Source organism: Anser cygnoides, chromosome 21, assembly GCF_040182565.1.
Source record: "Anser cygnoides isolate HZ-2024a breed goose chromosome 21, Taihu_goose_T2T_genome, whole genome shotgun sequence".
Taxonomy (NCBI): Eukaryota; Metazoa; Chordata; class Aves; order Anseriformes; family Anatidae; genus Anser; species Anser cygnoides.
In genome coordinates, this window is record NC_089893.1 from 3,957,259 (window position 1) to 3,969,275 (window position 12,017).

At 49.3% G+C, this 12,017-nt stretch overlaps 1 long non-coding RNA gene across 1 annotated transcript in view; it reads right to left on the reverse strand.

Annotated features, from left to right (window-relative positions):
• The window catches only part of LOC106039833 (uncharacterized), a 29,464-nt gene extending 19,401 nt beyond the window's left edge, over positions 1-10,063 (reverse strand). The window contains exons 1-3 of the long non-coding RNA XR_010826177.1: positions 9,369-10,063; positions 6,518-6,617; positions 502-722 (exon numbers count right to left, since the gene is read on the reverse strand). This is a non-coding gene — a long non-coding RNA (uncharacterized lncRNA). The remainder of the gene's footprint in view (positions 1-501; positions 723-6,517; positions 6,618-9,368) is intronic.
• Between the last annotated feature and the right edge of the window lie 1,954 nt (positions 10,064-12,017).

Sequence of the window (12,017 nt, forward strand, 5' to 3'; positions counted from 1 at the left end):
TGCCACACAGCAACCCTTGTGCTGGCCACAGAGGTTCAAGCCCCCCACCGCACACCCAATTCCCTGTGGTTTTGCTATTTTACCTCCCCAAAGGCTCCCATACATCCATTAGCCTGTTGGCATGCACTTGCAGTCAGTTGTGCACGCATGCCTGCATTCCTGCCTGCGTTCCCACCTGCAGCCTCGTGCTGCAAGGCTGCTGCCAGCTCCCAGTGCCCGCCAGTCCCAGGGCACATGGGAGCATGCTGCAGAGCAACATCCTGGCTCAGTCGCTTGCTATCTCAGTTAAGAAGATACTGTAGGGTTTTTTTATTCAATTCTCCTGTTATTACTGCTTCTGTGCAGGGCTGTCTAAGCGGATACACTTCAAGAATAACGGCGAGCCTAGCATAGGTCCTACAGAGATCGTTTGTTTCCCCATGTGAGCTCACCTCTGCTGACCCCCAGCCCTCTCCGTATTTTTGTTCACTGTATTGACTCTTCCCATCTGCCTTCTGTTACCTGAAAAAGGGAGGATAAGGCTTTCTTCTGAAAGCTGGCCGTGGAGAACTGGTCGTTTTCCTTCATTTGCTGTTAGAGCAAGGGGACAGGTAGGGGCTGAAGCTTTGGGCCCCCAGTTTTTACACCATTCCTGTAAAGAAGTCCCATCCTCACAGGAGGTGCGGCTGCAAGGCTGCCAGCACAAATACACCAGGCCTGACAAGGCCCCCGAACACTCAGGCCTGGGTGTGCGGTCTTGTGTGCGGTCAGGTCTTTCACACACCCTCAGCTCACAACCGCACACAGGACAACACACCAAGCACCCATTGCCTCTCAGCCATGGCAAGCACACCAAAACCTCCTTTCACCACCCACTGCTGCAGATCAGGCTGCTCCTAACCCCACAGACACCAGCGGTGGCTGTGCCACCAGTTTCTCTGTGCCCAGAATTATTCCCATACTTGCCTGAGTGGCTTATTTTTCATTTTTTATTCCTCTCCTGTGACTACAGCACAGGCTCTGTGTGAGGCACTGCACAAACACACAGACGAGGCTCCCTGGGGAAGGGACAAGCAGCGTAAGGGCATCCTAGGTGATGCTAAGGCAATTACAAACAGCAGAGTAAGCTGTGCCCGCGAGCCTGCGTATGTATTTCACCAGCATTTCTGCAGCGGGGGACAGGCAATTTGGAAAATTCAGCCTGATTCTCTTTGCAAAGCCCAAGGGGATCCTTGGCAGCACAACCTGCTGTCGAAGCACTGGATGCAATTATTACAATCCGAGCCGTGCTAACGCGGCAAGAATGGCCATATTGGGCCCAGCACCCATTGCTCCTGGTGTTGTCTTGAATGTGTGTTCACCGTGCTCGCCTTTGTGGTGTGGCAGCCCCTGACAGACCCAGTTTGTGTCGTGCTGGCCCTGGCAGGCAGGCAGGGAATCGCGTCGCGCTGGAAGCGGCCGTGGGAGTAGCTTAATGAACGCCACCACCGCTCCTGCTGTGATAGCGGCCCCATCCTGCACCAGCTCCATCCCAATGCCATGTCACCAGCATCTCTGAATGCTTTCCGTAGAGGAACGGAGCACGTCAGGGGAGTTTAATAACACCGGGCTGCATCAATGTCAGCTCTATCTGTGCAGCGCACTTCCCATGTCTGCAGCTGCCACTCAACTTGCTCCAGCGCCAGAGACTTGGAAATCATTTTGTCACCATCTGGGAGCTGTTGTCACGGAGCTGGCACTTGGCTTGCCTCTCACAGGTCACTCCAGCTACCTCCTAGCCCCCAGGATCTGAGGGACCCAGCGGCTTTTTTGTGGTTCTGATGGCTCAGGAGCAGGCACAGGATTAGGCGCTTGGCCATGAGATGGGCAGAGAAGCCCCGAGTCTCCGTTGAGCTGGGAGACTATCCCTCATCGAGCAACCATTCGGGTACGTGAGATGGAAATCCTAGACTGGCATCAAGGGGGTTTGTTTTGGCTTGTTATTTTTGTCATATGGATAATTCCCCTTATTTAAAAACAAACAAAAAGCTTACTAACCAACAAACAGGTGGCAAGGGAAAAATCTTGCAATAAATAGTTACTTGTAACTAATGAAATCTCCTGGGATTGGAGATATTTTTACTATTATGGGGAGTTTATCTGTAATTTTCCACTCTCCTAACGAGTGAGCTGCATTAAGACTGAGCTACAGCTATTGTTTAGTGCTTCCAGTTCCCCATTTTCACATTAAACCACAGCCTCTAGAAATCAGCACTGCCTCTATCTCATGATGACACAGATTAGTCAAGATTTTGAGCAATGCACAAAGCTCTGTGATTGTATTAGAGCCTTTCGATGTGCTTGGATTCAGGGGGCTATCACAAAGCTCCAGCCAAGCAGAGACACTCGAGCAAAGCAAACAAACCACCACGCAATCCTGTTAGAGCAGATTGCACAAGCAGCACAAAAGGGCAAGGAAAAAAAAAAAAAGAGCAAAAACCAAGCTGCCTTTTCCTGAGGGCTGTGGTAAAACCCTACTCTGAGCAGCCCAGAACAATCAGGGCTTAATCCACAGTTAGTGGGGCTTGGAGAAATGATCACAGAGCTCATTTCTATGGGACAACCTTGGGTGCATAGCGCAGGGAGCCCTCCCCAGGGAAGCTACCTGAGCATTGGTGGAGACAGGTCATGGTTTGGGAGGTGCCTGCCTGAAAAAGAGGGGCTGGGGAAGGAGGGAGAAGGAGGAGAAAGCAAAATCCATCCCGGTTGGCTCACCAGCGCCCCAGTGATTCCTCTCCAATGAGGACCACTTCCCCTCCAAGCGCTGGTTGCCTTCTCTTTTGATAAGATCTGTGGCCAAAGGTGACCTCTACACACCGGTGTGCCCCACACAACCCCTGCCCAATCCCTCAATTTCAAATGAGGGCAGGAGAGCAGAGGCATCCGGGAGGAAGATTTCCTCAGGCAGAGCAGCTCTGCACTAATGAGCCTGGGTGCTTTAGTGCTCATCTCCAAAATGGACTCGTTCAGGAAAAGTAAATATGTCAACTGAATTGCCAAACATGTTAAATATCCATTGTCTTGAAGTTCAGGTTTCACAACTGATATAAAACGTGATGCATAATCCCCAGAGCCGGGCAGGATTTGTGACACCGCAGAATGCCACATTAAACCCGGAGCTCCTGGGCTAATGATCGCAAGTCCATTTTGCAGTAATGAATTGTTTGTTACAGAGCACGTCACAGAGCAGATGTCTCATCAGTCACTGCACCAGAGACGACAACACTCAGAGGCTCAAAAATCATTCCTGGATTATGGCACAAAATTATGAGGGGAGAGAGAGATGCGAGCGTTCAATCTCAATAAGAGCAGTGTTTCTGTGCTGCTCCACGCTTAACAGACAGCGCTTATCCAGAAAGCAATTGGCACAGTTTTCATTGCCTTGTGTATTGGGCTATAAACACTTTAGACAAAGGCTTGGCTAAGTTAGATCTCGTAGAGCCAGCCCCAGCGCTCAGAAAGAGGAGGGAGAGGTGTTTGTCTCCAGCAAGCAGGGTGTTTGCTGAGACCACGCTCTCCTGGCCTCATCTGCACCACTCGGGCTCCCACTGGGCCCCGAGGAGGGGCTGCTGCAGGCAGCACACCAGCCGCTTCCCGAGGAGCTGAGAGCCAAGATGCAACCAAGTAAATAGATGCAAAAGAGCTGGTGATGTTTTCTCGCAAATTCACACACTATTATAGCTCCAGCTCCTTAATAATGCACACAGCTGCACGCAGGAGGTATGCCTTTAATTAACACACCCGAGCAAAGTAACAGCAACTGATACATGAGAATGAGCCAGTAATGAGCCCTCCCTACACCCTTCTCCCACGGACCTGAGCATCTTCTGCTGCGGTTCCCCACCTCCGCGGGGAGCCCTGGAGGAGTCCCTGCCCTGCAGACCTTCTGGGGGAGCACCTGCCTGCTCTGCCTTCCCACCACCGCCTCCCTGCAAGGAGCCCCGACAATTCCTCTCCCTCAGCAGCTCCTACAGCTCAGCGTCTCTCCTGCAGGCTGAAACTGGACTCCTTTCCTCCGCCTCTGCTCTTGGAGGGAGGGCGAGGGCAGCTTGGCACCACAGCCAGATGAGAGGAGGTGCAGCGGGGCTCAAGCAGGGCCAGATGCTCGGCTGATGGAGATGTGATGCTGAGGGGCACAGCAGTCGCTTCCTACCTCTGTGTGACCTAAAGTAAGCCACGTACCCCCAGCACCCCCAGCCTTCAGCCCCAGCACCGCCGAGCTCACACATCCCTGTGCAAGTTCATCCTACGTAGCACACATTCACACCACCTCGCACGCCTCAGCTGTGGTTCCCCTGCAATCCTGTCTTGGTTTAAAATCAGCCATCTGCAGCAGCTTTCTCAGCAGCACAGCATCAGGACAATCCAACCTGCACCTCCCTGCTCCCATCCTTCAGGGGCTGTTGTGCCTGCCTTCGGTCAGAGCTGAAGTTTCAGGGGAGCACCAAGCACTACGGGCGATATTTGTGTTGTCCTGTCTGCAGGAGGAGCACAACAGCCCTGGACACATGAGGGTTTGGGGCTGACCGTGGGCTGGTGGGGACCAGCAGCTTTTGGCTAAAGCAGACGTGCTAAATAAATAATAATCATGACAAATACTGCAGGGAAGGGAAGGGATGGGGAAGAAAGAGCTAAAGCATCTAGGAACTGTTTTTCATTCCCCACATAATGCTTGGCTATTTACCTCAATCAGGACAGACATCTGCAGAGAAACATTTTTTCCCCCACCCCCAGTGAAAATCCTTTTTGATCAAGTTGAACCTGAATTTTATCTTGGATTTCCTGAGAGTTGAAATGGAAAAGACAGAGGGAGCACAAGGCTTTCTGCCACTCTTCAGGGTCAGAAAAATCTAGAAAAAGGGAGAGGATCAGATCTCCACTGTGTGCAGGTACTGTTAGAGGTCACATTTACATTACTCAAATGACCAGCCTAAGCGTGCAGTATCTTATGGTGTTCCAGGGAGGAGAAGGAAGGGGCAGAGAGGTCAGATTTCTTTAATGCAGACTTTTATACCAGCACAGAACACCATTGAACCTGAGCTTCACATTTCCATCCATCCTTTTACCAAGTTTTCCCCACAATGCCGCCCTCCCCGTGCCCCTGCAGCCAGCTAGCTTCCAACACCTTGCTTGCCCAGGCACCCCTCTCCCTGCTCCTCTTCCTTGCAATACAGCATGAAATAAAGTCCCTGGCTGGCACATCTGGCTCCTGAGCAGACCCGTGCCTGTCCCTTGGAGGCACACACACACACCTGTGTGTCCTGGCTGAGCCCCGAGGCTTCAGGGAATGGCACTGCTGCCTCGGGGTTAGGCAACAGAGAAGCAAAAGTCAAAATAAATAAATCAGACCCTTAATCACTACTTCATGAGCAGCATTACCAAACAGTCATTACAGCTGGATTTTCCCTTTCCTTCCACAGAGCAGAGATCAGCTTTTTAATATACTTAAGAGCACCCATCACAAGGCAGATTTGCTGAGTGTAATTGCATGTCTGGTTATCAGCTGCCTGCCTCACCAACACGCTTCTACATCATCAACAACAAATGGAGAATTTTCCAAACAAGCCAAATGAGCCCAGAACACACACCCCTTCCCCTGCAGCTCTCTGCTTCCAGGGACAGCATCCTTCAGGCAGGACCTCTACGGCCATTTCACGCTAAGTAGCGTGAAAAAAAAGCTGTAAAAGCTCTGCTTCCTGCAACACTCACCTTTCTTGGAAATCAGAAACTAACTGGGAAGTTTACACTTGGCCAGGTAATAACTCACGCTGACAGGTGCTTGGTATGGAGCCTCTGCTGGTGCTGTGCACAGCCCACCCCGCTCAGCTCCAGCCTGGGCCATAAATCACAGCTCCCACCTGAGCGGGGCCGCACGCTGTGCCTGCTTGATGGAGGCATGTCTCTGTGAGACCCCTGGGTGCCTGTCCAGAAAGGGACGTGGATATCGAGCCCAGTTCTCCTTTCAACCCGCCACATGGCTTCCGAGTTTTTTCTTCCTCCTCGTGCTTTGGGCCCAACAGGTCAGCAAAACAGAACTAAATAGGGGAAGGTTTTTAACCAATATTAAATCCTTCTGCTACATCCATCCTATTGTAAGGCAGCGAGCCGTTCAGCACATCTGTCTTGTTGACATTTTATGCTCCCACCTTGTCAGCCCCCCACAGAACTTGGCTGGGGCTGAGGAAATGGGCTCCTCACGGCAACCAGCAGAGGCTGTCCCTGGACCTGCTGCCCCAAGGCGTTTTGCTTGGCGCTCTGCTGCCCTCGGTGCATCAGCTCAGCGCATGCCTTACAGCACGTGTCCAAGCAGCCCAGCAAACAGAGCATTTGCCCCTCATGAATCATCGCAGAGCAACTCTAAAGCCACCATGGGATTATCATTGTGTTCTCCGTCCCTCCCAGTGGCTGCGCAAAGACTGAATGATAACACATTTCTCATAAGCATTCATATACACACCTATAGAAATATTGCTCAATGAAGGAGATTTACAACACACACCTTCAACACTCTTTGGCCTTGCTCCCATCACTGATCACCGGCAAAGGTCTCCTTAGATTTCAGCAGTGCAGGACAGGACTCCAAGTAATCCTGGGACCCTCTGGTTAAAATGGGATTTAGGTCAGGCCTTGCTGCATTCAGGCTTTTAAAGAGAAACTTTTCCATTACCGTGTTCCACCTAAGGCAGCAAAATGTAACGCAGCTACCAGGAAGGAGCAATAATAGCAGAGGGCCTATTTTCGCCAGCCAGCGGGAAAGAAAATGCAGGCAGCCAGCATGTGCCTAATTGGAAAAGCCTTCACATTTTGCAGTGAGCCTTATTCTGGAGTGAAACAGGACTTCTTGAGAGATTGGACAGCCCTGCTGACAGACAAAAGCGTGGCCTTGCTTCTTACCTCTGTGCAGTACCTTCTAATAACAAGCTGTCACTGAACATTAATATTACCTAAAACATTTTAATGTTTACAGCCCCTCACGTTATCACATTATTAGGATTTTGTGCAAGTTTGTGGTTGGTTGGTTTCCATTGTTTGTTTCTGATGCCGAATAGCGGAGCAATAAGGTGCATCCAGTGACAGGTTCCACCACCGCGCAGCATCATGGCACAAAAAAAAAAAACAATTAATCAGGTTGTTGGAATAAGATAAATTGTTGCAACATAAACCTGCTAGAGATTACCAGAGCATTTCGCTAATTCTTTCATTTTTATGAACAGCAGTCTCTCTTCTCTTCAGAAGCTCTTACAGGGGTTCAGCCTCACAGAAAGACTCCTTAATCCTGATCTAATTGCCTGCCTTTCCCACTTACTTGCTCATCCTCCGGCTGCCTCCATGGGGTTTTGGTAGCCCGTCTTTGTGTCTAGTCGGCACAAAACCCCCAGAGGCAAAGCTGTGCAAGATCAGCAGACCCTTCATTTCTCATTGCTGTGACCTCTATCAGTACGCAGACTCAAGCCAACATTGCCAAGACTTGGATACAACAAAATCTGCAGCATATTTAGTTCACGTAATTCACTTTAAAGCAGAAAGAAAAAGCATTCTGTATACATCTATCCACATTTTACAGCCAAGCTCCTGCTCGTGTCTTGTCTCACTTGAAACAAAACAATACAACAGCTCGGCAAGCTGAAAGACCTAACTCTGTATCCTGGAGTTTACGCTGTCCAGGTAAGCGATTGCTCATTTGGTTCTGGTTTCCTTCCACCCTAATCCCATTGCAGTTTTGGTGTGGGGCTACAGAAGCGCAAGGCATCGTGCTTCTGATTCACAGGGCTATTATGGAGGTTAAACTTCAAATAGGGGTTTCCTCCCTGTGATTACATCCGGGTTAAACATTAATACATCAGCACAACATCTTCCCAGCAAAAGGAGGTGCAGGGTCAGTACACCGATAGCCCCATTTCCTTTCACCCTAGAGGGCCAGTAAAGAAGCCTTGCTGTGCCACCGTTCAATGCCTTGTGGTGCGTCATCTCCGCAGCGGCTGCATTTTCTACTTCATCCCAACACTCAGCTAACACACGATGCACAATATAGGAGAAATTACTGTCCTCCTTAATTTCTCTCTACATTTTCTCATAGGTCATGCCAATATTCCTTTCTCCCAGCCTCGTCTCATTGTATTCCTTTCTCCCAAGGCCCGTCTTCCACAAGCAGAAGAGGCCCTGCTCTGCCCCGCGTGCTGGGCAGGAGGCCGGCCTAGGCCACATCCCTGGACTTCTGGGCAAGCACCAAGCCATTTTTGTCTATAACAGCTTGGAAACCCTGGAGACTTTCATGGAAAGTGTCACTATTGTGAAATCCTTGCTTGATTTTTTTGTTATTCACTCAGCAATATCGCTCTAACAAACTCTATTTCCTTTTCAAATCCTCTCCTGCTCCTGACACCCAGGATACCAGCCAGGGTCCTCCACCCCTAATCTATTTTGGGTCTTCCTGAGGCATCTCATGCTGTTGTACAACAGCTGCTCTATTGCAAGTGTGGAGTGGGGCTATTTTTAGCTGTATTATAGCAAAAGGAAGCTTCAGGGAGGCAACCGTCTACATTACAGCCTCAAGAGCTCTTCCCAGACACGAAGCCATTGTCTGCATCAATTCCTTTATTAATCTGAGTGGGGTATTTAGACCAGCAAATGTGTGTACATGCACTCTTAGAGTTCCTGCTATCTTCAGCTTAGCTAGACCCATTTAATTACACACATTAATATGAAATAAGGCTCTTAAGAATAAAAAATTCCTTCTGATGATCATTTTTCAGGTTCTAAGACAGAAAATGCTATATTTTAACAAGCAGAATTAAAAGAGGAAAAGAGTTTTCCAAAGTTGTAGATTATGAAGGAAAACGCAAGCAGCTGTAATGACTGGGACAGATGCAAGTTCTGATGCACTTTGCTGTTCCAGTTGTGCTGGTTATGCTTATATTGGTCTGGTACTATAGGCCAATTGTTATGAAAGACAGCACCAGAGCATGCAGGTTGATGACAGCACCTATATCAGCTACGGACAGAGAGGAACAGGCAAGGAGCTGGGCTCCGTGGGACTAACAGGGAAGCAGCCTCACAGTTCAGGTCAGCCCAGGCACCAGATCCTCCTGGGGTGGATTTAAGGGAGATGCAGTTCTGGAAAGCACTGTCAAATGAGTCTCAAGCAATAAGAAAAAGCAGCTTTGCAGGGAAGCTGTCACATGTTTTTATGCCTTAACTTGGCTCATTTTTGAGCTCTTTGATCCTGTGATTTTATTTTGTCTATTCCTTAGCTAGAATTATATGCTGGAAAACACTAATAACCTGTTCAATATCCTGATTGATGAGTAAAGCCTTATAAACGGCATAAAAACCCTACACCATCCACTCACCATCCATGTCTGTGCTGCATTCAAGTCACAATCCAGGGACTCTGAGATCCAACAGTCACATTTCCCAAACAAACCAGGGAAATGGCTCCCTAGCAATAAATGCAATAAATACTGATCACATCCAGCTGAGGCCAGGGTTGCTTTGCTGATGAAGGATTTCAGCTGTTTTGAGGTCAGCCTTAAACATTAATTAAAAAAGAAAGAAAAACCTTCCCATACTCGTTTCACCAGGAAGAAAAAAGATGTTGGTTACTTTTTTTTTTTTTTTGAAGTCATCCTCAGTGAGCTCTGAGGAGGCCCAGCTATATGCCTATTTTAAAATGCAGATGTATTGATGAGAGAGCTTCGCAAACTGATGAGCTGGAGAGATGCATATCCAACGCTGGGAGCAGCTGACTTGCTGGAGCTGACTTTCCTCCCAGCTGCTGAGATGTGTCTTTACTCCTAAGGACCTAGTTAGAGACAGATCTGTCACAGAATCACTGACAGCTCTGTAGATTTCCTACTTTTCTCTTTTTGCTACTTCTGGTTCCTTCTCTAGACACTTACCACCTCTTCTTCCAGAGGGCTTGGTTGAGAGCTTAAAGCCTTTGTTATTCTTCTGCAACCCATTAAAAAAGATCCCACTTCTTCAAGTCATCCACACAGAATGATCAAAGTCTGACTCAAACGTCTAGCGTACAAATCGTAATAATACCCCAGGAGATTCTATCCACAGTACTAAAAACAGAAGACCCAAGATGCAAAATGCTACTGAAAATGTCTGTAAGAGAAATCTGGCAAAAGAAAAATCCCATCCTATTTGTCCAAACTTGGACAGACAAGCCTTTAGAGAATTCTTGTCAGAGGGAAGTTGTGCAAGACATTTGCAATTATACATTACCTACTTGCTTTTAAATTATAATGGTGCCAGAAATGCTTGATCTACAGCCTGTACGTTCTCTGGAAAATGTTTTTAATGTAACAAGACAAGCAATCTATCAAGATGTTAGTGTAAACAATTTATCCTTCATAAGTATTTTTGAGGCGGAGGCAGAACAAAAATAAAAGAGAGTCCAATGGCTTTTCAGTCAATTTAAAAACATACTGCTTTTCATAGCAAGGAAAGACTCCCTGGCATGGAGCTTGCAGCAAAGACTCACTCCCTGTGATGGAGACCATTTTAAACAGGACTGGAGAAACCCAGATAAGCCAGAACTGAAAACGCTTATATGAGAAAAAGGTACAATTCATCCCTCTTCTGAAGCTAACAATACATTGGACTCAATTAGGCTTCCAGGCTGTATTCCCATCACCAATAATGGTGTTTAAAAGAGAAGCTTCTGCTGCTTCTCCTGTATGTGCTGGTAACCTCCAGGGATCTCAACCTCAGTCTCCTGTTTGCGCCTAGAAGAGCCTCTGGGCAGGTGGGTTTCCCTGGAAGAAAGGTTGCAGAATCTGCCTTTTCTGATATATTTCGGGATGAGCAATGGAGGAGGTGATACCCTGGCCATTCTCTGGGTAGCCCTAAATACCAAGGCTGTGTGCGTGGACAGCTGGGCCAGCAAGCTCTGTATGGCCATCAGGAAAAGGAAGACCCACTCTGCTTCAAGTAAGATTTTCAGAGACAAAATAATTGCAAGGCTTCGGACTTCAAACTTCTTGCAGCAAATGTCACAGGAAAATGCAAGCGCACGATAGTCATTGGAAAAATTCACGCTCAACTGCAAAGGGTTCGTCAAAAGCCACTGAAGCAATTGCTCCTTGATTTGTTGCTCTGTGTTTTCATTTAGTTTTCCCAACAACAGCAGCACTGAATATCAGAGCCACTGGCCCATGAAGAAATACAAAATTGTAAGAAAGAGAAGCGGAATACATTCCTCCCTGCCCTGGAATGGCTGATCTGAGAAACCTGTGCTGGGGAAGGCAGACGAGGGGCAGCACAGGAACGGATAGGGTCTAATCAGAGATGGCAGGGAGCCGCCCCATCCCTGCCTCTTTGTAGCCCACAAAAAATGCCCTCTTCCAAAGCGCGCCTGCTTGTGGCCACAGGTGCCATTCATACAGAAGAAGCAGCAGGCCCTGGCGTGCCCCCCAGCACGGTGCCCTCGGGTGGGGGGGTTCCCTGGGAGAAAAGCCATGGTCTGCGTTTGCTGAAATCTTCCTTCAGGAACCAGAGGCAACGAAGGCTGAGGGACGTGACCGAGCTCGTGCAGGAAGGCTGTGTCAGAGCAAGAAGCTGAAAAAAATATCCCTAAGCGGCGTGTTCCCCATCCTACCCGCAGCCCCCCCTTGCACCAAGGCTGCTCCTCGCCCCAGCGGCGAGCTTTGCTGCGGAAAGTCTGCTCAACCTGGCGCTTCATTTCACTTCCCATCAACCCCACTTCTGTCCTTTTAAGGCTCCTGCCCAAAGCACTGAAGAGCGACAAACATCCGCCTTTCTTCCCTCCCTGTTACTGTTCCAAAGCCGACCGACTCGGCACCGCCGCGGCACGGCTGTAAAGCGGGCGGGACGGGCAGCCCCGGCGGGGGGAGCGGGGCACGGCTCACAGCGGAGCCCCCCCAGCATCCCCGCAGCCTCCCCCCACCCCCCGTGCCCTTCGCGGCCCCCTCCTCACCACCTGGATCCCCCGACCCCCGGCTCCAGCTGCGGGCTGCCACCGGGGGCAC